The 5,784-nt window shown below is 55.3% G+C and overlaps 1 protein-coding gene across 1 annotated transcript in view; it reads right to left on the bottom strand.

The window, feature by feature from the left end:
- Positions 1-5,564, bottom strand: part of GLI2 (GLI family zinc finger 2) — a 250,402-nt gene extending 244,838 nt beyond the window's left edge. Inside the window, exon 1 of the mRNA XM_008574794.1 lies at positions 5,503-5,564. The gene's annotated coding sequence lies outside the window, so the exon portion shown is untranslated. The remainder of the gene's footprint in view (positions 1-5,502) is intronic.
- Positions 5,565-5,784: the final 220 nt, after the last annotated feature.

Below are 5,784 nucleotides of genomic sequence, written 5' to 3'. Positions count from 1 at the left end.
GGGGTCCGGCCTCCCGCCACTCGCCGGCGGCGGCCGGTGTGCGGCCGCGACAATGTGGCCATTGTTTGGGCGCCGCAAACCAGGCCGGCGCGCAGGTGGGAGGGACGCGGCCGGGCGGCTGCGGGCGCTCGGGGCACGGAACGTTCCTCGGACACGGGCACGGTCGGCGCCGCCCGGACACGCGGCCTCCGCGGGGCGGAAAACGGAACGGGAGAGAAAGGGGACGGGGGAGGAAGAGAGGGGAGGAAAGTCCAGACGGGGCGGGGGCGGGGAGGGGACAGAGGGAGGCAGAGAGGGGACAGGATGGGAAGGGAGAGAAAAGAGGGGAGAGAGAGAAAGGGGAGATAGGGGGAGAGCAAAGAAAGAAAAGGAAAGACCAAGGGAGGAGCACAGCGAGGGGGTGAGAGAAGGGGAAAGAAGAGAGAAGGAGGGAAGGAAGGAAGACTGAGGAGAGGGAGAAAGAGAAGGGGAGACAGACAAATGCACAGTAGAAGTGGACCACAGACAGCCCAGGAAGCCTCTGGAAAGATCAAGAGTTCACCCCACTTCATACAGGGAACCGGCTCCAAACCCAGCCGAGTCAGCAAAGCCTAATCACACCAGCAACTTTGCTTAATTACAGGTTTGAGAGGTGGGTCTGGAGGAAGGGAGATACTTAACTGTGTCCCTGGGAAGGCCCAGGCACTCAAATGGTTTGTAAGGTTGGGGAATACAAATATCCCTGCACCTCCTCCCCACCCCAAGCCCACTGAGCTAGGACCCTGGAGGACAAGGCTAGGGGCTCCAACGTGGCTGGACACAGACTCGCCCAGGAACAGCCATCGTGGGTGAGCTTTTAATGCTCTCTTGGGACAGGAGTCACGGGCTGAGCCCGTGCTGGTCAGCCAGGAAGCCACAGGGCTGGGGAGGCCCCTCTTCAGCCTGCAGCAGGGCCACCCTTCCTCCACCCCGCCAGCTCCTCTGCAGGAGTCCTGGGGCCCTCCACTGCCCGAAGGGGGGAAATCAATCCCAATCCCATGCTAATGAATAAAAAGTCCCCTTTATTTCACTGCTGTTTTTGGTTCATTAAATTTTCCACAGATTTGCAGAGAAGAAAACATAATCAATAAACCTTGACAAAAGTGAACGTGTGAAAAAGGCCAGAGAATGGAGAAGCGAGATAAAAGTGATATCCGATCACAGATTTCAGAGGCAGATGACAAGCGCCGGGCTGCTGAAGAATCTCAATGGACCATCACCCCTTTGCGGCTTTCCTTCCTTTGCTGAACTCTTCATTCAAGACAATTCTAAATGCACTAAAACTTTTTTCTTATGCTAATTGATGAAACCCGGCACTCACAGTTAAAACACACTTCCCAGCAACCTGGGTTTTTTTTTCAACAACACACATGAGACACACACAAAACCACATTAACTTACTCAATTTAAAACCTAATCTCAAAACAGTTTAATGTGTACTCTTTGGTCACTTCTTAAATAAGTTATTTTCGCCAATTGTATGTTATGTATGTTTTTTAAGAAACCAGAAACAGAACAGAAACAGTACTGAGGATTCTTCTGTTGATGAAAGAACTCGAGAAAATAAGACACAAAGCATGCCAAATGCTGTTGTCATCCGTGCATTTTCTCCAGGGTCTTAAATATAGTTCTGTAGGTTAAAGATGCTTTTGTCACCCTCAAAATCTAAAAACGATAATGAATAATTTGTATTCCTTTACATTCCACAGCAAACAAATTAACTTTAGAGAAAATGATTAATATCGAATCTGGTGTTATGTGTCTATTTGAAAACCAGGAAAATGTGGAAGGTCCACTCTTTACAAAAGGACACTATCAAATGTCATTGTCCAGTGATCCTTCCCCAAACCTTTTCACAAGCTGGAGGAAACATTAGAGAACAGTGTTTCCTCCCCCCACTCTTTAGAAGCAAGTGGACCTTGTTCACTGAAATTGCCATACATTCTGGTTGTTGGTACAATCACCTATTCTGCCACTCTGAATTTTCTGGAATCTGAGAATACTGTTTCTCTCTTTGGCATTCTTCACATGTTTCATTTGTCCATGACTCTGACACTTACTGAAAAGAAGAAAGGGGGAAACTGCTTCCCTGGGGTTCCTTTTCAAAGGGCCCCGGCCCAGCAGGAACAGCTACAGCTGTCCTCAGCGAGGTCCACCTGGCCTGGCCACCCCTCGTGCACCAGGAAACAGACTCTGGCACAGGTAGAAACCCGCGCCACCCGCCCCGGCCTAAGGAAGCAAGGCTGGTTTGCCCACCTCCCTCCAGCCAGCACCCTGCAGATGAAAGAAAGCCTGGCTGAACACACTTTCCCCAGGAAAAGGCCAGCTGCCCTGCCCACAGAGTACATAAGGACGCGAGACTCCAGTTTTGAGCTTTAACAAGCCAGCTGGGTGTGAGGGGGGTCACACAGGCTTTTAAAGTGCACACGACAACCTCCTGGTCTCGTTTAAAGGGAATTGCTGGCATCTGTGGAGTGAAGTTTTCCCCTGGCGTGGCCAAAGGGGGCCCCATGGAAGAAGGGTGTTTATTAGGCAAATATCCAATTTTGTCTGCCTGCGTGCTGAATCCCCTGGCTTGCTAATCCAGCCCCAGGGCTGCACTGTGTACAGGGCACTTGTGGGAGTACAAAAAGCGTGAAGTATTTGTGTATTTTTCAGTCTGCAGTGCAAACAAGCCAGCTACAGTACACAGCCCCCAAGACCCCCACAGCCAGGCAATGAGCTGCTGACCAGCAGCCTGTGGCCCCTCTTCCGACCAGGCAACTCAAAGGATTTCTTCTCTGCTCAGTGCTCTCCCTGCGAGTGGACTGGAGCATCCCTGTGAAAGTGTAGTGGCAGTCCATTCTAAGGCCACCAGGCTACAAGGGCCTCAGCTAGCTCCACACATGTATCAAAGCCTCATCTTGGGGCAAGCTGAATTTGGGAACAGCATGGAAGTTTCTGCAGAAGGAGTCTGAACCCTGTGCAAATTCCAGTCAAATCAATTCCCACAAAGGAGAAAAACATCTCTAACAGTTCCATCTTGTTCCTTGGTGACCCCGGCCCTGGCTTGGGAGGGGTTTTCTTCCTCTCATTCTCACTCTTTCCAACTGACGGTGCAAACAGACTGCTCGGGCCACAGTTACTCCCTCACTCAGATGCCAGACCAAGGGAAAGGCAGTTCACCAGAGGGCTAGCTCTTCGGCAGGCAGCCTGCAAGCAGGCTCTTCCCTGCGTTAGCCTAAATCCCCCTAGAATCACGAAATAGCCTCATGAAATTGGCATATTTCTCAAAGCAGAGGGCAAATACAAAACCGCCCTAAATCTTACAAATTATAATTATCTTTAAAACTCATTAGACAAGTGACAACTTTCCATATGGCTGGGTTTGAGTGGAATTTGAGTCCCAGAGAGAACACCTCCACAATTTCCTGTGACCCTCAGGAGAGAAGCAGCAAGTCTAGGAAAACAAAAGCAAGAAAGAGGAAGAAAGAAAGAGGCGCAAGAAGAGAGATCAGAAAGAAAGAAGGGAGGCCCCAATAGGATGTATCTTCAGGGTCTAGATTCTACATTCTAGAGTTACCGCCCCAGGACAAATCAGAAGCTGGGAAAAGCCTAAGGTCTCAAAACACAAACCAGCCAGGCATTGCCAGGGTGCCCTCCCTTCCCCTGGGGAGACCAGCCCAGGTAGCCACACAATGAATTTCACCTCCACCGAACAACTAAAAGCAGCTCCCAGGCCCGGGGAGCGCCTGCCCTCAGACGCACGAAAGCCGAGCGAAGGAAACTCCCAACGAGGCAAGGAAATGGGCGGGGGTCCTCGTAGGTGAGGTGGCTAGAATAAACAGATCTCATCAGGGAGACCTGTGACAAGCCCGCCTGTTCCGCCGCTTCCACACCCCCCCACCCCCCGCTGTATATTTTGGATTTCACAGTTTATTTACTTTACTTTTTGGCACCGAGCCCCCTGAGCATGCCAATACAATATTTGTTTAAACACTATTTTATGCCGCTTGCGAGGGAAACGTTTACTTTCAAATTCTCGTACATCCCCCAGAGCCTCGTCTGCAAACAGCCTATGAGCGTTTTACAACTGCTCTCTTTAACTGAAGCTGTCGGGATAAACCTTCACACGCCCGGCAAGGGCGGCGGGGCGGGGGCTCAGGACACCGCCGCGACCACCGGGCTGCAAAGCTCGCGCCACAGGCCGCGCCTCGAGCAGGATGCCCGGGTTGGCAGACAGAGGGGCGCGCAAAAGACCCCCCAGGCGCGGGACCAGATTCTAGGGATTGGTCTACTTTTCCAGCTGGGATCAACTCCGGGAGCCCCACAACAATTACATAAAAGAGAGGGCAGTGGGGAGAGCAGCACTCTGGGAGGCACCCAAGGCCCTCGAGCGCCTCTGCGGCCGGTCACCCGGGGTGAGGCACGCGGGCTCCATCCCCAGCTCCCCGCACTGTAAAATTCGGGTTTCCTAGGAAATGACAGCAATTACTGCCGGGCTGAAAAGGCGCCGAGTTGGGTGGACTTCCAGCTCCCCGGCGCGGCGGGCGCGCTCACACTCACACACGCAAGCACACGTTCCCTTCCCCCTCCCCCCACCCTACTCCTTCCCGCCCCCGTCCGAGGAAAATGCTCCCCTCTCTAAACCCTTAATAGGATTGGCGCCCTAGTCTCTCCGCGCCTCTCCCCATCCATCACACACAGATCAAGTTGCAGTAGTGGATTTTTCAAATTCCTCAGCAAATATACTTGTTGAGAGATTGTCCTGGGAGGGGAGGAAAGACGATGAGTGGGGGGCGGGTATGAAAGTGAGGGGTGGGGGCACCGGAGGACCGGGCGAAGGATTACGTGTGGATCCCTTCGGGAAGTCAAGCGGATCTCTGGGCCGAGGGCAGGAGAGAAGAGAGGCAAGGAGGGAGGCCCGAAGGCCGAGGGGGAGGGGGCGATAGGGCCCGGCGAGGGGGAGGAAGGAGCGAGAAAGAAAGAAAGGCAGGGCTCCGGGACGCGCAGCGCGGAGAAGTGGAGTTAGAAGTTCACTAGTGGCTGTCTGCAGCCCCTCCGCACACAGCACACTCCTGCAGACACGCTCCCACTGCCCACCTACGGGAACTTCGAAGCGTCCCAGCCTCCGATCCCAACCCCCGCCCCCTGCAAAAACAGCCCCCGGCTTCGGCGCGGTGGCTGCGGGGCGGAGGCCGGCCTGGCTGTGCGCCCCGAGAAGAGGAGGCGCTTTCCCCTAGGAAGGGAAGGGGTGCGAAACCGACCCCCCGGTCAGGACTTCCTAGCCCCAGGACCCACCTTCCGCCCCCGCCCTGCTTGGCCAGAGCCCGAAGCGGGGTCGCCCCCACTAGCCTCCAGTCTCCCTAAGCCCGGTGCCCCGATGCCCGATCCGTGGCTCCGGTTCCTGGCTGGACCCTCCGGTACGGCGGAGCATCCCAGTCGGCCGGGGTAGGAGGCGCTTCGCAAGGAAAAGCAAGCAAAAGAAGGCCAATGCAACTTTACCGAGGGAGACAAAAGTTTGCCTCTAGCACGCAGGTGGCCTCTCGGGCGCCGGGCGGTAGCTGCAGGCCCCCATCCCAACTTGGCTGGCGTGGCGACCAGCCGCGGGCTGCCGTGTGCCGGGGATCGGGCCGGCCCGGGCAGGGCGGGCCAGGCAGGGGAGGGGACCGAGAGGAGGGCGGGAGCCGAGCAGCCCCTACCGCCGGCTAGCGGTCAGCTCCCGGAGGCTACGGCGCGTCGCGCGGCCCGCGCTCCGTCCTCCGGCCCCTCCGCGTCCGCCGTAGC

This window comes from Galeopterus variegatus, unplaced genomic scaffold (genome assembly GCF_000696425.1).
Source record: "Galeopterus variegatus unplaced genomic scaffold, G_variegatus-3.0.2 Scaffold1108, whole genome shotgun sequence".
In the NCBI taxonomy this organism is placed as follows: domain Eukaryota; kingdom Metazoa; phylum Chordata; class Mammalia; order Dermoptera; family Cynocephalidae; genus Galeopterus; species Galeopterus variegatus.
This window is presented reverse-complemented; position numbering and strand designations above follow the sequence as displayed.